This window comes from Silene latifolia, chromosome 10 (genome assembly GCF_048544455.1).
Source record: "Silene latifolia isolate original U9 population chromosome 10, ASM4854445v1, whole genome shotgun sequence".
In the NCBI taxonomy this organism is placed as follows: Eukaryota; Viridiplantae; Streptophyta; class Magnoliopsida; order Caryophyllales; family Caryophyllaceae; genus Silene; species Silene latifolia.
The window spans coordinates 37,667,411-37,691,715 of record NC_133535.1 but is presented as its reverse complement, the minus strand read 5'-3'; the positions used below and the strand labels follow the sequence as shown (position 1 = coordinate 37,691,715).

At 40.2% G+C, this 24,305-nt stretch overlaps 1 non-coding gene across 1 annotated transcript; it reads left to right on the top strand.

Moving 5' to 3' along the window:
• The first annotated feature begins 15,760 nt into the window (after positions 1 to 15,760).
• Positions 15,761 to 15,867, top strand: LOC141610368 (small nucleolar RNA R71). Its single transcript, XR_012528274.1, has one exon. It is a non-coding gene; the product is annotated as a small nucleolar RNA R71 (small nucleolar RNA).
• The last annotated feature ends 8,438 nt before the right edge of the window (positions 15,868 to 24,305 follow it).

Sequence of the window (24,305 nt, the reverse complement as noted above, 5' to 3'; positions counted from 1 at the left end):
CCGTTTATTTGCACTCTCTGTTGCAACTCGTTCTTACCCTGGTGTAATTTCTTCCCGTGTTGGTGCATCTTCCTCCGTGCCTCTTGACAGTAGTGAAGGAGAGCATGAGGAGGAAGAAGAGAGAGAAGAAGAGAAGGAAGAAGAGGAAGAGGAAGAAGAAGAAGAGGAAGTTGGAACCTCCACCAGTCAGCAAGAACCCTCAGCTGCCGAATTCCAGATGTCGTCTGGTAAGGCTTCATTTTTTATAGGCTTTCGTTCTTGCTATATGGTCATTTACGTTTGTGTTCTAACTGTGTTCCTGTACTAGGGAATACTCCTATTTCCTCCCTTTCCCTGTTGGATAGAAAGAGGAACCACGTTGCTTCTGCCTCCTCCGGTCCTTCTCCGAGGAAGAGGCCATCGCTCCCTGCTTAAAAGGAGCCGGTTATTACGCATGTCCTTGTTGAGGTTGCTCCTCTAGCTGCAGTGGCCCCTAGGCCACCCCTGTCCAATATTTCCACTGTAATCCGCCTTCCCAAGGGGTATGGCTCTAGTGGGGTGCCTCTCTGGCCTCACATGAAACAGTTCCTGCTCCCTGCTGCTGTCCATTGTCTGGGAAATACCCCTCTTCCTGCTGTACTAGATGAGGCTCCTGGACGCGCCCTGCAGGTACCTTTTTTAATTCCCTTTATGTTTCACTGGTCTATTTTATTAGTGCTGCTGACTATTCCTCTTGCAGGTTTTACAGGACGGCCTATTCCTGCGCAGGGAGGTTGCCAGATTGATGGGAGAGGTGAGCAACCTCAACGTCAACCTGGGGAAGGTGGAGGAAAATCTGGCGCTGGCAAGGAGGGATAAGGTGGCTGCCCAGAAGAAGCTGGCTGAGGAGAAGGCAGCTACCCAGAAGCAGCTGGATGCTGAGAGGAGAGTGGTAAAAAGGCGTATGGAAGAGGCTCACAAGGAGGTGGAGCTGCTGAAGCACCTGCTCTTGGACTCTACATTTGTTTCCGCCTAGGAAACAAATATCAAATGCATCAAGGAGTTTGAGGCGGGTGAACACTCCAACTGGGACCTTGCTGAGGAGGAACGGCTATTCAATGCTGCATATCCAATCAAGCCAGACTTCAGCCTCATCAACGACTTGCTGGGTGGTGATGATGGAGACACCAATGCTAGGACTGAACAACCAGCTGTCGCGTCAGTCGAGGAGGTCAGGAAGGAAGCCCTCGTCGCCCAGGGAAGGGAAGGTCCATCTGGAGGAGAGGCTACTGTGGAGCCCAACAACCCTGTAGATGTTCTTGTTGATGCCGCCCCAGATTCTCCTACTGCTGCCTAGTTTAGGCATTTAAATTTTAATTTTTTATCTTGATGTTTTGTGGGGCACCTTGTGTGGTGGCCCATTGTAATCCAACTCTTTGGTGCCTGGTAGTTTTGGGCACCTTTTAGTACTTTTGTTTTTGCCTCGTAGGAGGGGCACAAATACTTTGCTTTTCAAGTTCCCCCTGCTGAGGGGGTGTGTATGAATTTTCATTTTGTTCATTCTGTTGTTCTGCTAGCAATTCTTTTGTTCTTTCGGTTTGTGTGCCGGCTTCGTACTTGTTGAGGTGTCTATGTGGTCGGACTTAGTTTCCGGTTACTTGTCGTTAGGATCACCTAGACCAAAAAAATATTTATAACTTCACAAACTACTATACTATTAGTAAAGAAGTAAGTAAAAGTCGGATCCCAAGGGACGGGTATTGATGTAAGATTTTCGATTGCAAATAGTGGTGTCCAAGGGTGTAACAATTTGGGTTGAGATAAGAAGATCACTAAACTAAATCGCAATGTAAATAAACAAGCAAGATGATTAAAATGAGATGTAAACAATTGATTAAAAGCACTAGGGTGTCATGGGGTCATAGGGGTTTCATGGGAATTGATCATACAAACATATTCTCAAATTATAAGCAGGCAATTATTGTTGTGATAGGATCGAGTTGGTTTATATCTTACAATCCTAGGAAGGTTTGGGTCCCGGAGCCGAATCGATTAGATTGTACAACACCTACAAGTCGACTTAATCCTCCCGACTCAACTATATGCATGGTCTAATGAGACTCGCGTTGGTTTATGTCTTAAAAGTCTCATTGAAAAGATAAGTGATGGGTAAAAAATGCAAGGATTCATAGGCTCGCATTTCATCAAACATACATGTGCATAAGTTGAAATCACAACAAGCAAGCAAATTAATTATGAAAGCATATTAGATTAAGCATGAATCAATCCCCATGTTGGTTTCCCCTAATTCCCCATTAACCCTAGTTAAGTAAACTACTCACTCATTATCAAGTTTAACATGCTAACAAGGTTGTCAATCATATTAACAAAGCAAAACATGATGAATAAGTAAAGATGATTAACAATAATTAAAAAGGTATTAAGAGCATTATACCTAATGATGATTCCAAAATAATAAGCAAAGAATAATAGAAGTACTTGATGAATGATTGGAAGGTTGTCAATCCTCCAAATAAACTCCAAATAATCTTCAATTACCAAAATAAAGGATGAACAATAGAGAAATTAAGGAAATGAGATTTGTATTAATGCTTAATTAAAAGTTGATTACAAGATTAAAGAGAGATTAGAAGAATATAAACTATATTAAAGATTGATAAGAAGAACATAATAATCTAATTAGTACAATGGGGTATTTATAGTGGAGATTAGGTACATAAATTAGGGTTACTAAGGGCATAAATGAAGATTAAGTGCCTTAAGAAAAGTTGAGGAAATGCTCCTCTCGAAGAAAGATGCGAGTCTCCTTTTTGCTAGTCTTTCAGAAATATGCGCATCCCGAGTGGAACAAGGAGAAGCCGTGCTGCACTGGATGACAATCCGAGCGGCCAAAGGGTCAGGACGAGTGGATTGTGCAGGTGGAAGACGAGCACCCAGGAAGGTGGGACGCTCGGATTGTGGAGCTCTTGGATGAGCGTCCCGATGCTGCGACGGGCAGATTCCAGTCCAGCAAGCTTTTTCTTCTTTCCTTCTTTTCTTCTTCCAACAATCCTCAAGGATCTTGTCGGAGATGAAAGGATCTTCTTCATCATTGCCCATCTACTACATTATTTACAAAGGCCTTCTAGTCTTGTCTTCATTTTGATGCTTGGTCATTAGATTCGATCAATTTAGCTCTATTTTGCCATGAAAATGCAAGGTTTGCACTCCTCTCCTACCAAGGAAATAAAACCTAAAATAATATGCAAAACAAAGGAATAAAGATAGTAAATGACCCAAATATGCACTAAAAAGCATAGGAACGAGGCTAATTCGGGGACTAAATATGCTCAAATATTGGTCATATCAAATATCCCCAAACCGAACCTTTGCTCGTCCCGAGTAAATAGGTGACAAAACAGGGACCCTTATTTAAACTATCCTACTAATATAGCCGATATGAGATAATTAGCGGGTCTTACTCCGCCCTTTCAACTCACAACAAGACAACCATGAGGTAGGATGCCTTCTTTCAAGGCAAGGTGGGTCTTGCCAAAATGGCGACACATCCAATCATTAAAGCACACAAAACCAAGTAATGGATGCATCTACAAAAGAATAGCCACTTTCCTCATCTAAGTGGCGGAAATTATCTAAAGGGGAAGCAATTCAAGGGTACACACTCCTTCATAGATATGGTTTCTTCAAACTACTAAGCCTAGAAGGATACCAATAAATCACCTCCAAGTTGTGTCAAGCTAGGGTACCTTTGTCCTCAATCGTTAAATGCTTTCGTCAAGAGTAAACTCCCTATGGTGTTAGAAACACTGGAGGATCGCGGAATTCCCCTTCTTGCCTAGACAAGAAGACGGGTTATCCCCTCTCTACCATGCAAAAAAGTGGATACGATGGAAAAGGGATCAATAGTATTTGATTTTCATTTGGGAGTTTGCTTTTGTTGTTGTTTTTTCCCCAATTTCTTGTGGCATATAACATTTGAGAACACTTTCTTTTGCCATTTCTTTTTGATTTTTGGCATTTCAATACTTGACAATTTCAACTTTTCTTTGCATTTTTTTTGAACATTTTCAAAGTCGCCCTATTTGTAGTGAGGGTGCTTATATTTGAAGCTTTAGGAGTCTATTTTTGCTCCTCTTTTCTTTTGATACAATTTGCAAACTTTTTCAACTTTCATTTCATTTCTTGAACTCAAATTTGAACAATTTTTGTGCCCATTCCCTTTTTGATGAACAAATGTGGTAGAACATGGATGATGGTTGCATGGTTTCAAGGGTCACCTTGGAATAAACGGTAGCCAAGGAGTTATCACACCACAAGGTACTCTTGACTAGGCCTTAATCCATGGGTCAAAGGATACTAGTATGACACATCCTAGGGTGTTTTACATGTATTCTAACAAGCAAAGTCTTAAGAAGAAAAAGCATCTACTAGGGCCTATATACATTTGTCAAGCTTCCCAAATAGACAGTTTCGCAAAATTTTCTAACATGCAAACTATATGCCATGATGCAACTAACATTTATACATCCTAATGCATATACTTCTACCAACTAGTATGTCAAATAATCTAAATGCAAGTCTTAGATTCACATTATTTATACCGCATCAATAAAAAAAAGTCACATAGTCATTAACATAAAGAGGAAAAAGGAGATTGGAAAGATCATACCATGCGGTCTTCAATATCCTCATGTATCGGATGTGGCGTAGTCAATCAATGTGAACAAGGATGAACAAACACAATATATACAATATATACAAGACTACACTATAAAGGAAATGAACTTGTTTTTGGATTTTTCAAATTTTCAAATTTTTTTTTGGATTTTCGAAATTTTTAATTTTTTTGGATTTTGTATAAAAGTAAAGTTAGAATTTCCCATCCCCACACTAGTATGGGCATTGTCCTCAATGACCAATACGATAGGAAATTATGCAATGAATATACATGATTTCTAAACTAAATGCAAACTATACTAAACTACACTACATGATGCATGTGTTTTTGTTATGGTGGAGAGCATAATTTAGATTAACTCCCAATGTATATGTATAAACTTCTCCAAACCAAAATAGACACTATTTCTAATGTCAAAAATTTTCGGGGGAGTTCATGCACATAAAATGCAATGCATGAAACTAAAAATTATCATTTTGGATTTTAAAAGTCGGGAACAATAAAAATAAACACCTTAATGAAGCCAAGGTGTTAGTTCTCTAATGTTGATAGGACTCCACAAACACGAAACAAGTAGTGTACAACAAGTTATCAAAACACAAGATTCTTTTCATGAAAATTAAAGAGAGGGGATAAAGGAAACTTCACTTAAGCCTTGATGGGTGCCCTCTTGCCCGCTCCATCTAGCTATGAAGTGATCTCTAAAGATCGCCATCATCCCCCTCTAAGTCACTATCCCAAGCTCCTTTTGATGCATCACTTCCATTAAAGTCCATGAATTCATCACCCTCACTATCAAGCTCCACCGTATCTCCACCATAAGACTTGCCACTCCCTTCACCTTCTTGACCATTTGCTCCTTCATTAGACCTTGCCGAGTTTGGGAAGAAAATGTCCATTTGACCCCAAGAGGAAAACATTCCCTCCTCACTAATGATCCCTTGTTGAGCCAAGCGGTGAAATTGTGGATATAAAGCATAGTAGTTATCCACGTTGGCCTCATATTGGCGGAGGTGCATGTCTTGAAGGATCCCCGTCACAAACATCATCTCGAGGAAGGATGAAGGGGTTAGGGTGATTGTAGGGTTGGTATTGGAAAGGGTAGGGAGGAATTACGATCTTTTCATCTTCTTGTTGTGGCTCGTGTTGTTGTTGTGTTGGAGGTGGTGCTTGATTTGCTTGATTCGGGTTCGTGGGGATGAGATATGATGGGATTGGGGAAAGAGGGCCTCTCCTTGGCGAAATTCTCGGCAAACCATTCATTGGCAAGTAGATAGGGTTGCTCCCTTTGGTGATCCATTTGATTCTCTTTTCAAAACCCTCATGGGTTATCCAATGATGTTGTACAAGAATTAGCTCCTCATTGATTCTTGTATTTCCCAGAAGTGGGGTATACTCATTGTTTTCATTGAACCTTGGATTGAAGTGCTTCGTGAGTCTTGTAATGAGTCCTCCATTGACAATATGCTTCATACCATCATCATCCCCATTTTGAAACTTTGCCCATTTCTCAAGGAGTACAAGCAGTGTATTGAAATGATATCCACTTCTCCCTTGGATCTCAAGATATGATTCCATGAATGCGAGACCGAGCTCATTCACAATTGCCGGATCTCGGCGTGCAAGAATAGTTCCGGATAAGAATCGGTAAGTGAGCCTTAGAATGGGGTTTTGGATGTGAAATGCCAAATATTCCTTGATATATAAAAAGTCTCGACCGGTCATGGCTCTCCACAATGGTCCTACATTATACTTCTTTGGTCTTGATGTTCGGGTAGGCAAAACATCTAAACCGAGCACATTTGCAAACTCAACAAGAGTCATCATCCTTGTTACATTTTCCAATCTAAACTCTATGCAAATTGTCTTGTTCAAAGTGGTAATCTTTAAGAAACTTAAGAACTCAAGGACAAGAGACCGATAGGTTCGTTCATGCATATGAAACAAAGTAGAAAGACCGAATAACTCGAAGAGGGCTTCGATTTGGTGTTATATTCCAAGCTTTCTTAATGTTTTGTGGCACATAAATTTGGTAGGAAGAATATTCTTACCAAGTAATCGGTTGAAGACAAGCCTTTGAACATCGTTCACAAACTCAATGTTGGAAAAATCGTCAAGCTTGGTGAGGTCAACTATCTCCTCATGTTCTCTCCTTAGAGTGTTGAGGTGAGAATTAGATGAGCTTCCTCTCACTCTTGGTCTTCTTCTTTCCCTAAATAAATATCCTCTTAGTCCCATTCTTGGATTGTAGATTTGGAAATTGACTTGTTGAAATATGGGGTTGCTCTTTGTGAATTATTAGATCTTCTCTTAAATGTTTTTGAAACCCTAGAATTTGGGGGTTTTTGTTTTTGTTGGGTGAATGAGTGCTTGGGATATGATTTGGAATCATTAGAGGGGGGGGGGGGGGGGTTTATATTATAAGTGAAATAAAGGATGAGGTGTCACAAATTGTGTGGTGGAGGAGATTTTAATTGGCGAAAATCTAGAAAATAAGACGCAGGGAGACGAGCGGATTCGTCATCGGGACGCTCGGATTTTCGGGCATCGGGATGAGCGGATTCCCTGCGGGACGCTCGGATTGTTATCTCGGACAGATCCCATATTCTGAAGTAGTCAAGACGAGCGTATGTCAGTCGGGACGAGCGTCTTGCTGTAGTAGGACGAGCGGATTCCATAGAGGACGCTCGGATGATCTTCCAGGGAGGAATGCCAGAAATTGTCACTATCTGGACGAGCAGATTCTTGATGCGACGAGCGTCCAGAACAAGACGAGCGGATTGTCACTGTGGACGCTTGGATTTTGGATCAGAATAAAACAGCTGCTTGTCAGCTCTCATAGGACGAGCCGATTCCATATAGGACGCTCGGATTGCTTGCTTGGACGAGCGTCTTCTTCACAGGATGCTCGGATTGCTTCTGGTTTTCCTTCACTCCGATTGAAACATTTCCCCACACTTGAATTCTAGTTCCTTCATTCATTAAAATGATTATTGACCCTCCCTCACTTAATCTCATGGCAAGAATCATGTTTATGATAAAAATGCAATAAAGTTAAAAGTACAAGTTAAAGGGGTTAGTATATTTACAAGTGGTGGTTTGGAGACGACTCCACCAAACTCTCTTTTTGATGATCTCTTCAAGGAGGAGGAGGCCCAAGGTTGGTGACCTCGACCTCTCCAATGAATGCTCCCTCATAATATGGCTTCAATATTTGACCATTAACCTTGAATTTGCTTCCATCTTCCAACTTGATCTCAAAGTCTCCATACTTCCTTACCTCGGTGATCACATAGGAACCCATCCATCTAGAGTTCAACTTCCCGGGAAAGAGTCGATATTGGGAATTGAATAGAAGGACTTTGTCTCCCTTGTGCAAGGCTTTTTGCTTAATTCTCTTGTCATGAAGTAACTTTGTCCTCTCTTTGTAGATCTTGGCATTCTCATAAGATTGTAGTCGGAATTCTTCCAACTCTTGAATTTGTTTCATCCTCTTTTGACCACTTAATTTGAGATCAATGTTGAGAGCTTTGATTGCCCAAAAAGCTTTGTACTCTAACTCAATTGGCAAGTGGCATGCCTTCCCATAGACAAGTTTGTAAGGGGAGGCTCCAATGGGAGTCTTATAGGCCGTCCTATATGCCCAAAGAGCGTCATCAAGCTTCATGCTCCAATCCTTGCGAGTCTTGTTGACAACTTTCTCAAGAATTTGCTTGATCTCTCTATTTGAAACTTCAACTTGATCGCTTGTTTGAGGATGGTATCCCAAGCCGGTTCTATGTTGAACACCATATTTGGTCAAAAAGGATGTGATCTTCTTTTCATGAAAATGCGTTCCTCCATCACTTATGATTGCTCTAGGGACTCCGAATCTTGGGAAGATTATTTTCTTGAAGAGCTTGGTGACTGTCTTTGCATCATCGTTTGGGGTGGCAATTGCCTCCACCCATTTTGAGACGTAGTCTACGGCCACGAGGATGTATTTGTTCCCTTTGGATGTCACAAACGGCCCTCGGTAGTCGATCCCCCAAACGTCGAAGATCTCCACCTCTAGTATGCCCCTTTGTGGCATTTCATTCCCCAAGAGATATTCCCCGTTCTTTGACAAGAATCACAATGAAGGATGAACTCCCTAGCATCTTGGAACATCGTAGGCCAAAAGAAGCCCGATTGAAGAATTTTCGCAATAGTTCTCCTTGCTCCATGGTGTCCACCGTAATGGGATGAGTGACATCCTTCCAAAATTCCTTGAATATCCCATTGAGGGGATGCACCTTCGGTAGAGCCCATCACTACACTCCTTGTAAAGATTTGAGTCATCCCAAAAGTACCTCTTCACTTCGAACAAGAACCTCTTCCTTTAGTTGTAGTTTAAGTTTGGAGGGAGTACTCTTCCAACAATATAGTTGGCATAATCGGCAAACCATGGGGTGATATGTCTCTCAAGTTGTGTTTGAATGGCCATTAAGATATCATCGGGGAAAGAGTCATTGATCGGTGTTTCTCTTTCTTCATCATGAAATCGGATCCTTGACAAGTGATCCGCCACTATATTCTCGGCCCCTTTCTTATCTCTTATTTCCAAGTTGAATTCTTGAAGAAGCAAAATCCATCTCAAAAACCTTGGTTTTGCCTCTTTCTTTATCAAGAGATGTCGAAGATCACGGTGATCCGAAAAGACAATCACCTTGGATCCAAGTAAATAGGAACGGAATTTGTCTAAAGCATAGACAATGGCAAGGAGCTCTTTCTCGGTGGTATCATAGTTCACTTGGGAAGAATAAAGAATCTTGCTTATATAGTAGATAGCATGTAAAGCCCTTCCTAACCGTTGGCCAAGAACCGCTCCAATGACGTAATTACTAGCATCACACATAATCTCGAACGGTAGTTCCCAATTTGGTGGTTGAATGATCTGTGCCGAGATTAGGGCTTCCTTAAATCTATTAAAGGCTTCAACACACTCGTTAGTGAAATGGAATTGGACATCTTTAAGTAAGATTTGAGTGAGGTGTTTCGCGATTTTTGAGAAATCTTTTATAAAACGGCGATAGAAACCCGCGTGACCGAGGAAACTTCTCACCCTTCTAACATTCACGGGAGGTGGGAGTTTCTCTATCACCTCAACCTTAGCTTTATCGACCTCGATGCCCTTTTCCGAGATTAAATTACCCAAAACAATTCCTTCATTGACCACGAAGTGACACTTTTCCCAATTCAAAACGAGACTAACATCTTCACATTTTTGCAATACAAGAGAAAGGTTATGCAAGCATGAGTCAAAGTCTTTTCCATAAACACTAAAATCATCCATAAAAACTTCCATTATGGTCTCTAGGTAGTCGGAGAAGACACTCATCATGCATCTTTGGAAAGTAGCGGGGGCATTACACAAGCCAAAAGGCATTCTCCTATATGCAAAAGTACCATAAGGGCATGTGAAGGTGGTCTTGTGCTGGTCATCCGGGTGTATGGGGATTTGAAAGAATCCCGAATACCCGTCAAGGTAGCAAAAGAACTTGTTAGAGTCTAGCCTCTCAAGCATTTGGTCAATGAATGGTAGGGGAAATGATCCTTTCTTGTTGCGGAATTCAATTTTCGATAATCAATACACATACGCCAACCGGTGATCTTCCTTGTGGGTATTAGCTCATTCTTTTCATTTGTCACCACCGTGGTACCTCCTTTCTTTGGTACCACTGGAACGGGGCTAACCCACAAAGAGTCCGATATGGGATATATGATTCCCGCATCAAGTAATTTCATAACCTCTCCTTTAACAACTTCTTCCATGTGGGGGTTTAATCTCCTTTGAGATTGGATGGTAGGTCTATGGTCTTCCTCTAGATGAATTCTATGCATGCAAAAATTGGGACTTATCCCCTTAAGGTCATCTAGACTATAACCTATAGCCTTTTTATATTGTTTCAACACATCAAGCAACTTTCCCAATTGGTTCTCATCAAGTTTGTCATTAACAATCACGGGTTTGGTCTTAGATTTATCAAGATAAGCATATTTCAAATTTGGGGGAAGGGGTTTTAAAGATAAGCATATGCATGGACTTCCCCAAACCAAAATAGACATTATTTCTAATGTCTTGAATTTCGGGGGAGTTTATGCACATGGAATGCAATGCATGAAACTAAAGATTGTCATTTTGGATTTTACAAGTTGGGAACAAAGATAAAGAACACCTTAATGAAGCCAAGGTGTTAGCCCTCCAATATTGCTAGGACTTCACAAAATAAATGATCAAGACAAAATAAAAACAAGGGAAGTAGACAAACCATAATGGAGGTGTAAGAATGTAGGAGCCTCCAAAGTTTGCTAATCTTCACCCATCGTATCATCATCATCATCATCATCCTTCTCTCTTGAGGTATCATCAACTTCCATAGATGTGGAATCGTGTCCACTCTCACTTTCACTTGCTTGTTCTTCCTCACTTTCCTCTTCCTCTTCTTGAGCTTATTCTCGTTGAACCTCTTCTTCTTGAACACCTTCTTCTTAAACACCACCCTCTTCAACAACCATCTCCTCTCCACCCGGTCTACTACCACTGGGAATGCTAGGAAAGAATACTTCCCTATCCGCCCAACTAGGCAAAGGACAAGACGGATCAAGAAGTCCTTGCCTAGCTAGATGTAGGAGGGGCGGATATTGGGCCTTGTAGGCATTCACTCTTTCATTGTAAGCTTTCTTGTGCATTTCCCTCATGAGTAGTGTCAAGTAATCATTTTCCACTTCGGCATCCTTGGGTTTGAACTCTTGGTATTCAAATGGGTAAGGTGGGGTGATAATGGAGGAGGAGGGCTCGGCAATTTCGCCTCTTTGTTATTGAATGATATACTCGGTCTCTTCGGAGAGTGGGAGAAGGTAGTTCGGTCGGTGAACATTCAATCGGCAAATTTTGGAAAGCAAGGTGAAAGATCTAGCTTCATTGGTTAACCACCCATATTTGTCGTCAAGAGTGTCGTGCTTGACCCACTTGAACTTGTGAATCATGGTGTCCATATCAACAAGATGGCCTCCTTTAACCGACACATAGGTGTTGTTTTTGTTGAAATCCCGGTTAAAATGCTTATCCAAATGGGTAACTAGTCCTCCATTTACAATAAAGGCGGTGCCTTCTTTGCCACAATCGACATTAAGCCATCGTTCAACCAAAAGTCTTAGAGCATTGTATGGCTTGGTAAATTCCCTCCCAATGTTCAAGGCCGACTCAAGAAGAATACAATCGAGTTTGGTAAGTGATTTGTGCCATTTCTAGCTATCAAAGTATTCCCAATGACCTTATGTCACACTCTAATGCCCAGATGGTGGACTAAGAGAGCACGACAATCATGAAAACGCACGAATTTCTTCCCGGAAATTGCCATCCAAAGAGGAGCGGGGTCATACTTGATAGGAGTCTTTGTATATTTCGGGTTATCACTAAGGCCTAATATCTTACCCAATTCGCCATAAGTTATGCGTCTATCAACATTTTCAAGACAAAACTCGATGTTGGTTCGAGTCTCCACCCTTATGACTTTCAAAGAACTTAAAAATTCTAAGGTGAGGGAGGGGTATGTCAATTCCTTCATTGTAAACAATTTACCCAATCCCATAGACTCAAAGAAGGTTTTGGTTTGTTCAAGAACACCCAATTTTGACAATGCATCTTCACAAATAAACTTAGTAGGCATGATGGTTTTCTTAGCAAAGAGAATGAATTTCTCCCTATGAGAGTCGGAAGTGAAAGTTATCTTCGGATAATTGGATAATTGTTCAATGACCGGAGTTGTTGATGTTGTAGCTTCCATAGGGGGACCTTGTTGAACCTCCAACATCGCCTCATGGACTACCAATGCCTTTGACAATTGTTTTGCTTGAAGAGCTTGTTGCCTTTTGGAAAGTATCTTCTTTGGGGGTGCCTTGTTACCTCCTTTAGTTCTTGCCATTCTCCTTTGCTTGATTACACCAATAAAAGATTGAAATCTTCAATTTTTAGTGATACACAAATCGATTTAGGATGAATGTTATTTTTTATCCTAAAAATCGACTCAAAGGTTGAAGATTTTGGTGTTTGAATCACTTGTTGTTGAAAAAGGAGTGATTAATTTTTGTTGTGAGGAAGTTTGGATTTGATTTGATTGAATTTGGTTGAGGAAATTTGGTTTTGTTGATGGGGAGGGTGAGGGTTTTTGGGTAGTGGGTAGTGTTTGTATGTTGAAGAAATGAGAATGAATGGGAGAAAAGGGGTTTAAATCAACCGTTATTTTTGAAAACGCAGCAGAGGATGAGCGGACCATGCATCGGGACGGGCGGATTCTTCAATGTTTAACCCAGGAAAAGACGTCACAGGACGAGCGTCTTGCTTCTAAGATGAGCGGATTCTTCTGGAGGGACGAGCGTCTTTCTGGAGGGACACTCGGATTCCTTTACATAGAAATCCCCAGATTTTTGCTACTGAAAAAGACGAGCGTCTTTTGTGAAGGACGGCCGTCCAGAATGAGAGGAGCGGATTCTCAGCTGAGACGCTCGGATTCTATTACAGACCAGTTTTTTTGTATTCTGCAGCTCTACCAGAAGAGCGTCTGGTGATTTTGAACGCTCGGGTTCTCCAGGACGAGCGGATTGTCCGATTGGACGCTCGGATTCCTCCTTGACCACATGGATTCAGGTCCATCCATGGGTACTTCGTAACCCGTGTCATTTTCATTCTTCAATTCTCGTGTTCTTCATTGTAAGGGCACTACAAAGGCATGACTAGCCTAGGCAATTGCTATCCCCACACTAAGGTAAAGCACTACACATCAATAACATCGTAAGTCCCTCCCTCACTTCTCTCAAAATGATGAATATCTTGATCAAGGCACAAAAATAAATCCAAAATGACAAAGAATGCAATGTAATAATATTGAAATACAAGTTAGGGAGTTAGAATATTTAGAAATGGTGGTTTAGGGAGGACTCCACCAAACTCTCATCCAATGTGAGATGTCAAGGGGGCATGTTCAAGGTGTTGTTGATGTTATTCAACACCTTGAAGAAGTAGTCGAAAGCTTGTTCATTATCATGATAAAGGTCCTCAATAGATTTTTGCACTTGTTGTTCTCCATGATGGTCTTGGTTCATAGCATTGCCAATATAGGGATTGAATATCCCTTCGAACTCATCATCCCAAAGACCGCAAACTTCGTCTACTTGATCATTGAAAGTTTCCTGAGTTGATAGAGACAACTCTCTTTCTTTCCTGTCTTGGCCAATGGGGCCATCTTCTTCACTTGTCATGGGTGAGCTTTTCAAGCTCTCATTGTTGCTATTTCTTTGCTCTTTTGATGGAGCATCATCCATTTTATTTTTACATTGAAATCCCAACTTCTTCCTATCATCCTTCCGGCTATAGTGATCAACCATGGCTCATGCAATCGGGGAGCTCTCATGGTCTTGTCAAGATTGAAAGTGATGGTTTCATCTCCCACTTCAAGGGTGAGTTCTCCATGCTTTACATCGATCACCGCTCCCGCGGTGTGCAAGAAAGGTCTTCCTAAGATAATAGGAATGTTGGAGTCTTCTTCCATGTCAACAATGACAAAATCCACCGGGATGAAGAATTTTCCAATTCTCACGGGAACATCTTCCCATACCCCTAAAGGTGTCTTTGTTGATCTATCCGCCATTTGAAGCGTGATGTTGGTACATTTGAGTTCTCCCATTCCTAGCCTCTTGCTAACCAAATATGGCATGACACTAACACTTGCCCCAAGGTCACATAAAGCTTTGTTGATTGTAGTATCACCAATAGTGCATGGAATGGAGAAACTTCCCGGATCCTTGAGTTTTGGAGGTGAACTCCCTTGAAGGATGGTACTAATCACCTTAGTGAAGGCAATAGTCTCAAGCTTCCGGATTGATTTCTTCTTCGTAAGGATGTCCTTCATGTACTTTGCATAGGCCGGAACGTGATTGATCAATTCCATGAAAGGAATCGAGACTTCTAAATTCTTCACAATTTCCATGAATTTTCCAAGTTGGTCATCAAACTTAGGCTTAGCTTGACGACTCAGGAATGGAAGCCTAATCACAATGGGTTCCTTCTCCTTGGCCTTTTCTTCATTTTTCTTTGAAACTTCTTGATTGGTGGGTTCTTCTTCCCTAGAGTTTTGCACAACTCTTTCCTTGTCACTAGCTTCCACAACTTCATCCTCAACTTTCTTCTTTGATCCTTCATATCTCGTACCACTCCTCAAGTGAATGGCACTAACCGTTTCATGTCTTGGGGGATTACTTTGAGGTGGTAATTGCTCGTTTTGTCTTTGAGAGTTTGAAGATGCTAGTTGGGTCATTTGAGTTTCCAACATTTTTGTGTGGGCTAGGATGTTGTTGATGGTGATGTCTTTTGCTTGGCTATCTTTTTGCATTTGAGTGAAAAATTCTTGTTGATTCTTTTGCATTTGGAGGACCGCTTTTTGAACATCAAAACCTTGGTCATTTTGTTGATTGTATGAAGTTTGATTTTGATAACCTTGGTTTTGGTTGAAAAAGGGTCTTTGATTTTGGTTTCTCATGGGAGGTGGGGTGTATGTTGGTTGAGGGTTTTGAACATTTTGGCTTTTGTATGAGAGATTTGGGTGGAATTTGGTGTTTTCATTGTAATAGTTGGAATAAGGGGTACCACTTTTGTATGCTTGAAAAGCATTCACTTGTTCATTTGTTCCCTTACATTCACTTTGGTCATATCCCAAAGTTTCACAATTCTCACATATCCCACTTGGGATTGATGAAGATGCTACCATGGCATTAACATGATGCTTTGGTGATTTTGGGGCTTCTTCAAGTTTATCCATAGCCTTCTCAAACTTCAAGTTGATGGTATCAATATGAGCACTAAGTTGAGCACGCAATTGAGTAATAGAGTCCACTTCATGCTTTCCTCCTCTAGTAACCTTGCGAGGTCTACTATATTGTGAATTATGGACCGCCATTTCCTCAATCTTGTTCCAAGTTTGATTATCGTCAACTTCGGTGAACATACCATTTGATCCCATGTTGAGAATGTTTCTTGAGTCTTCATAAAGACCATTCCAAAATTGTTGTACCAAGAACCACTCGCTAAGTCCATGATAAGGACATGAGCGACAAATTCCTTTGAATCGCTCCCAAGCTTCGTACAAAGATTCTTCATCCCTTTGCTTAAAACCTATAATTTGCGCTCTTAGCATGTTAGTCTTTTCCGGAGGGTAGAATTTTTTGTAGAAAGCTAGAGCCAACTTCTTCCAAGAGTCAATTCCAAGAGTAGCTTTATCAAGGCTTTTCAACCATTGTTTTGCGGTGCCAATTAGAGAAAAAGGAAATAAGACCCATCGAATGTGGTCTTGAGTCACTCCGGTTTGTGAAATCGCATCACAATAGTCACAAAAAGTTTCCATATGGGAATGAGGGTCTTCACTAGGCATCCCCCCAAATTGGCTTCTTTCGACTAATTGGATAAATGTGGATTTTGCAATGAAAATTTCGGTTAAGTGTTGTGGTGTGGGAGTACCATTGGGTAGGTTCTCCTCGATTGGTACGGAATGTGATGAAAACTTAGGCATTGTGGGTTGATTCTGTGATTGATTTTATGTTGGGTTCTCTTCACCTTCTCTTGCAAAAGGGTTGATGAACTCAATAGTATTTGGTTGAATATCTACAACCTCACCAATACCTCTCCAAGTATTTCTAGCAAGTCTTCTATTGGTTGTCAAAGTCCTTTCAATTTCGTGATCAATGGGTAACAAGTTACCTTGTGATCTACTAGACATGCAAAATATCAAACAACTCGAACACAATTAGAACAAACCTTGAGGAGCTTTACTTCCCCAAGGCAAAGAAAGACACAACTAATAACAATCAAAGAAAATCAAATCAAGTTAACACCGTCCCCGGCAACGGCACCATTTTTGGTCGGTCCGCTTTGAGCTTAGATTTCGGTTACTTGTCGTTAGGAGCACCTAGACCAAAACAATATTTATAACTTCACAAACAACTCTACTATTAGTAAAGAGGCAAGTAAAGGTCGGATCCCAAGGGACGGGTATTGATGTAGGATTTTCAATTGCAAGTAGCGGTGTCTAGGGGTGTCACAATTTGGGTTGAGATAAGAAGATCACTAAACTAAATAACAATTAAAGTAAACAAGCAAGATGACTAGAATGATATGTAAACAATTGATTAAAAACACTAGGGTGTCATGGGGTCATAGGGGATTCGTGGGAATTGATCATACAAACATATTCTCAAATTATAAGTAAGTAATTATTGTTGTGATAGGATCGGGTTGGTTTATATCCTACAATCCTAGGAAGGTTTGGGTCCCGGAGCCGAATCGATTAGATTGAACAACACCTACAAGTCGACTTAATCCTCCCTACTCAACTATATGCATGGTCTAATGAGACTCGAGTTGGTTTATGTCTTACAAGTCTCATTGAAAAGGTAAGTGATGGGTAAAACATGCAAGGATTCATAGGCTCGCAATTCATCAAACATAACATGTGCATAAGTTGAGATCACAACAAGCAAGCAAATAAATTATGAAAACATATTAGATTAAGCATGAATCATCCCCCATGTTGGTTTCCCCTAATTACCCATTAACCCTAGTTAAGGAAACTACTCACTCATTATCAAGTTTAACATGTTAACAAGGTTGTCAATCATATTAACAAAGCAAAACATGATGAATAAATGAAGATGATTAAAAATAATTAAAAAGGGATTAAGAGAGTTATACCTAATAATGATTCCAAAATAATAATGCAAAGAATAAAAGAAGTACTTGATGATTGATGGAAGGTTGTCAATCTCCCAATAAACCCAAATAATCTTCAATTACCCAAAATAAAAGATGAACAAAAGAGAAATTAAGGAAATGAGATTTGTATTAATATTTGATTAGAAGTTGATTACAAGATTAAGAAGAGATTAGAATGATATAAACTACAATAAAGATTGATAAGAAGAACATGATAACCTAATTAGACTAATGGGGTATTTATAGTGGGGATTAGGTGCACAAATTAGGGTTAGGGCTTAAATGACGATTAAGTCCGTAAGGAATCGCTCCTCTCAAGAAAAGATGCGGGTCTCCTTTTAGCTAGTCTTCCAAAAATATGCGCATCTTTAATGGAGGGAAGAAGGGGACGTGTCCCTCTGGAGTAGAATCTGAGAGTCCAAGGGTCGGGATGGGCGGATTGGGGAGCTGCTTGACGGACGTCTGGGCAGCTTGGACGAGCGTCATAGGAGGCTGCTGGACGGGCGTCCCGAGTGGTGGGACGAGCAGATCCTGGCTCAGCTTTCTTTTCTTCTTTTCTTCTTCCAACAATCCTCCGGGATTTTGTCGGGGATGCAAGGATCTTATTCGTCATTGCCCATCTACTGCATTATCTACAAAGGCCTTCTAGTCTTGTCTTCTCTTTGATGCTTGGTCATTAGATTCGATCAATTTAGCTCTATTTTGCCATGAAAATGCAAGGTTTGCACTCCTCTCCTACCAAGGAAACAAAACCTCAAAGAATATGCAAAACAAAGGACTAAAGATAGTAAATGACCCAAATATGCACTAAAAAGCATAGGAACGAGGCTAATTCAGGGACTAAATATGCTCAAATATTGATCACATCAGACACTCCATTCTCATGACATATTCAACTTGTTCTTCAAGCTCACTAATCTCATCATGCTCAAATTCCATGACAAATTCTTCTTGGTCTTCGGTTTTTATGATGTCCTCTACGATTTCTTGTTCTTGTTCCATGGGTTGATATGCTTCCACAAGGATGTTATGTACTAATTCGGATTGCTCATGAGTAAGTTCTTTGTTGGCTAGAGCGGCCTCAAGAATATCTACCTCTAATTCCCAATGCATATTTTTGGCCTCACTTGCTTCCAAGGCTTCCAATGCTTGCATGGGGTGTTTGAAGAAAGGTATACTCAAGTGGTCCTCAACAAAACAATCTATAATATCCATCTCGTAAAATATCGAACAACTTGAAAACAATTAAAACAAACCTTGTGGAGCTTTACTTCCCCAAGGCAAAGAAAGACACAACTAATAACAATCAAAGAAAATCAAATCAAGTTAACACCGTCCCCGGCAACGGCGCCATTTTTGGTCGGACTTAGTTTTCGGTTACTTGTCGTTAGGAGCACCTAGACAAAAACAATGTTTATAACTTCACAAACTACTCTACTATTAGTAAAGAGGTAAGTAAAGGTCGGATCCCAAGGGACGGGTATTGATGTAGGATTTTCGATTGCAAGTAGTGGTGTCCAAGGGTGTCACAATTTGGGTTGAGATAAGAAGATCACTAAACTAAATAGCAATGTAAATAAACAAGCAAGATGATTAAAATGAGATGTAAACAATTGATTAAAAGGACTAAGGTGTCATGGGTTCATAGAGGATTCATGGGATTTGATCATACAAACATGATTTTAACTAGATGCAAACAATTATTGTTGTGATGGAATCGAGTTAGTGTATATCTGACAATCCCTAGGAAGGTGTGGGCCCCGGAGCCGAGTCGATTATATTGTACAATACCTACAAGTCGACTTAATCCTCCCTATCCAACAATATGCATGGACTAATGAGACTCGAGTTGGTTTATGTCTTACAAGTCTCATTGAAAAGATAAATGATGGGTAAAAAATGCAAGGAATCATAGGCTCGCATTTCATCAAACATAACATGTGCATAAGTTGAAATCACAACAAGCAAGCAAATTAATTATGAAAGCATATTAGATTAAGCATGAATCAATCCCCATGTTGATTTCCCCTAATTCCCCATTAACCCTAGTTAAGGAAACTACTCACTCATTATCACACTACAAAAAAAAAACGCGGGTTAGTGACGGCCCTACCGACGAAAAAAAGAGACCGTCAGAAAATACGGGATACTGACGGAATTTCCGTCAGTAACGTTTCCTGACGGATATCCCGTCAGTATCTATTGGTGCGTTGACCAAGTCAAAGGCGCCAAAAAAGCTGTGACGGATATCCCGTCAGTAATTCCTTAATACTGACGGAATATCCGTCAGTGGGTTTCACATGCAAAATTGGAGGACAGCTTGAAAGCATTTAGTATAACTGACGGAATTTCCGTCAGTATTTAGATAAAACTGACGGATATTCCGTCAGTGGGTTAATAATTATCTTGATTCTGTTGTGACAGGCTGGCACAATAATTGAGGCACTGACGGATATTCCGTCAGTAATTGGATAAAATTGACGGAAATTCCGTCACTTGTCCATATAGTGTGACGTGTAAAGTTTGTGCATTATTGTCCTGATAAAGGTGTCAGTGACGGATATTCCGTCAGTCTTTTTAATATACTGACGGATATTCCGTCAATTTTTTGTTTATACTGACGGATATTCCGTCAGTGGGTCCTTTTATCTCAACCACGGGCGCATACCGTATCACTTTACCAATTTTTTCCCCCAAATTAAAAATCGCCAAACCCTCCTCCACCACCTTAAAACCCGACACCACCACCACCCTCCTCCACTTCCGGCGCCACGACCACCAACAACAACACCACCACGCCGTCGCCATTACTATAAGGTAATTTTATTTGTTTTTCTTCTTTTCTTCTTTCTCTTTTTCCTTATTCTTTAATTGTTTTTAATTTTTTTTTCTCCATAGCCTCCCACCGCCACTACTGCCGCTTCCTGTCGCCGCCCTTACCGCCGCCCCCTGCCGCCACTTCCCTATTTCTCATCCTTCTTTTTCATTTTTTTCTTTGTTGAACTAATTAGGTATTTTCTCTTTTAATTTTTTTTGTTTAATTATCTTAATTGAATTAGAATATTAGTTATTGTTTTAATTATTGTTGAAGTATTGTTGATGTTGATGCATGTTGACTTAGGATAGAAGCCAATTTTGTTTAAATGTATGTTGTGACGGTTTTATTGTATGCATCTAATTTTTTTGTTAATTAGATTATTGTTAAATTTTGTTAAATGTTAATGTTTTTTAAATGGTAATTAGACTAGATATGTAAAATGAAAAGTAAATCATGTTAGTTTATGTTAATTGAAAAAGTAGTCATTGTTGTATGTTTTGTTTTTAATATTGTTAAAATTATTGTTCATATTGACCTAGTACCCGTTCAAAAATTACTCACTAGGAGTAATTTTTGAATAGTCCCCGTTTTGGGACTGTCTTTGTACGTTTTAAGTGACTTAGGTAGTAAACATGTGCTTGTGATTTGTTAATGAGAAAAGAGTTTGGTGACAATTCCTTTTATGTTCTCTAAATGCATATGTAGAGTAATTATTTATTCTATATTGTGTATTTGGAGAACGGATGGGAAATTTGCCGAATTTTTTTTTCTCATTAATAAATCACAAGTACATGTTTGCTAGTGACTTAAAACGTACATTGATGGGTTTAGGTTGGAGTGATAAGGACCCAATTCAAAGAAATACAATATTTATATTGGTTAAAATGTTAAATTATTATTTATTATGCTTGATTTTGATTGTTGTTAGGTTATTATCTTTTTTAATGACATATATAAATGTGTAGATATATAATAACATGAAAAGATTAGAACGGCAGTGGATGTATGAAAGATTAGACGAAAAAAAGAAACTCAAGAAAGCATATGCAGAGGGGGTGAAAGAGTTTATTAAATTCGCGGAAGGAAGTAGTGAGTACAAGAATTTAGGTGAAATGAGGTGTCCATGTAAGAAATGCAGAGGGGGTGAAAGAGTTTACTAAACTAAATATCCGTCACTCACTATCTTCCCCATTTTCCCTGACATCACATAAAATTCCACGTGTCAGATACCACCGACAGAATTTCCGTCAGTAATGCAAAAAACTGATGGAAATTCCATCACTTTTGAACTGAAATTAAAGACGGATTTCCCGTCACAGATCCGTCAGTTTTTTTATAGACCGACGGAAATTCCGTCAGGACAGGTTTTTTACTGACGAAATAAGCTGACCCTGATTACTGACGGAATTTCCGTCAGGAAATTGAAATACCGACGAAAAGACCGTCAGTATGGCCTTAATTTTTCCGTCAGTTTCCCGCGTTTTCGTTGTAGTGTCAAGTTTAACATGCTAACAAGGTTGTCAATCATATTAACAAAGCAAAACATGATGAATAAGTAAAGATAATTAACAATAATTAAAAAGGGATTAAGTGAATTATACCTAATGATGATTCCAAAATAATAAGCAAAGAATAATAGAAGAACTTGATGAATGATTGGAAGGTTGTTAATCCTCCAAATAAACCCCAAATAATCTTCAATTACTCAAAATAAAGGATGAACAATAGAGAAATTAAGGAAATGAGATTTGTATTAATGCTTAATTAAAAGTTTACTACAAGATTAAAGAGAGATTAGAAGAATATAAACTATATTTAAGATTGATAAGAAGAACATAATAATCTAATTAGTACAATGGGGTATTTATAGTGGGGATTAAGTACATAAATTTGGGTTACTAAGGGCTTAAATGACGATTAAGTCCCTTAAGAAAAGTTGAGGAAATGCTCCTCTCGAAGAAAGATGCGAGTCTCCTTTTTGCTAGTCTTTCCGAAATATGCGCATCCCGAGTGGAACAAGGAGAAGCCGTGCTGCACTGGATGACAATCCGAGCGGCCAAAGGGTCGGGACGAGCAGATTGTGCAGTTGGAAGACGAGCGGCCAGGAAGGTGGGACGCTCGGATTGTGGAGCTCTTGGACGAGCGTCCCGATGCTGCGACGGGCGGATTCCAGTCCAGCAAGCTTTTTCTTCTTTCCTTCTTTTCTTCTTCCAACAATCCTCAAGGATCTTGTCGGAGATGCAAAGATCTTCTTCATCATTGCCCATCTACTACATTATTTACAAGGCCTTCTAATCTTGTCTTCACTTTCATGCTTGGTCATTAGATTCGATCAATTTAGCTCTATTTTGCCATGAAAATGCAAGGTTTGCACTCCTTTCCTACCGAGGAAGAATATGCAAAACAAAGGACTAAAGATAGTAAATGACCCAAATATGCACTAAAAAACATAGGAACGAGGGTAATTCGGGGACTAAATATGCTCAAATATTGGTCACATCACTATGGTGGTTCATGGAGCTTTCTGTCCATCAAGATGCTCGAATCCCTCTGTTTCAACCACGCGCACATTGGGTACTTCCTGCAGGAGGAATAATTTGCTAGTTCTTGTTCACCAGTTAGCCTACTAGGACATTGTCTTAATATTCAACTTACTATATCCACATTCAATCCAAAAACAATGATAAACCTAAAAATGGAAGCAATTTCATAAATCCAAAATAGTTTAGGGAGCACAAAGTGTGCTCCCCGAGAGTTTTACAAAAACTTAAAAGAAAGAGAGTTTCATTTTGGCCGTTTGAAATACTAAGTACGCTGCTTCCATATTTTTCTCCTTGTGACACCTGTGAAGTTGAGACAAAGGGAAAATAAGAAAAAGGGTTTTGACTCAAAGGAATTGAAAGATACGTTCTAAGTTATCATTTCCTTAGTAGTACCTGCTGAGTTCAGGAGACTTAGCACGTGCGTACTGAACACAAGACCTTGCCTGGTAACTTAGTTGTTCCTGCTGTTAAAAGAGATGTTACTGTTAGACCATTGCAGGTGGTACAGTCAGGCGGTACGAAACAAAATGATTAGTTCTTTGTGTATGTACCTCATGAGAGAGTGAGCTGTGGCTCCAGCAAGTGGGTTCTGGGGTTCTTCCCCTTCAAGCGACAGCTGCTTAATCAAAGACACTTTTAGCAAGTTAGTTCATGTTCTAAGTTTTCTAGAGTACTGAATGCTAGGATTAAAGGGTCCTGGGATGTTCCTGTTGAAGGTGGAACTTCTGGGTCCTGCACCTGGAAGCTCAGACATAATACTTTTTAAGGTGAACGATATTCAGGATCTAGGGACAACTTCCCCATCCATAGTCTCCAACTTGTATGCCCCATTACCCACGATGCCTTCTATGCGGTAGGGACCTTCCTAGTTATAGGCGAATTTACATGCACTCTAATTCTTGGTATTAGGGAATACCTTCCTGAGTACCAGGTCCCCTACCTGCAGCGTTCTCAGCCTTATGTTTTTGTTGTAACTCCTGGATGCTGTCTGCTTGTAGTCTATCATCCTAATTTGGGCGTTGGTCCTTGGCTCGTCAATGGTATCCAGGCTGCTGGCCATTTCTACCTGGTTCCTCTCTTCGTTGGCATTGGCATATCGATGTGTCGGCACTTGCACCTCAGAGGGACTAACTGCCTCAGCCCCATATACCAGACTGAATGGTGTTTGGCCTGTTGCCACTTAGGTGGTAGTTCTATCAGACCACAGCACGAAGAGGAGCTCATCTGCCCAGTTGGATCCTATCTCCTCCAGCTTTCTTTTCAGGTTGTTCATGACTATCTTGTTGCTGAATTGTGCCTGACCATTGGACTGCGGATTCCTAGGAGTGAACTTAAGCAGCTTGATGTTCCACCTGGCGCAGTAGTCTTCCATTCTATTGGATATGAATTGTGACCCGTTGTCACATATGATTTCTGAAGGATACCATATCTACAGACTATGTTCCTCACGATGAAAGATATCACATGCTTCTCCAGGATCTGATGGAAAGCTTCTGCCTCTATCCA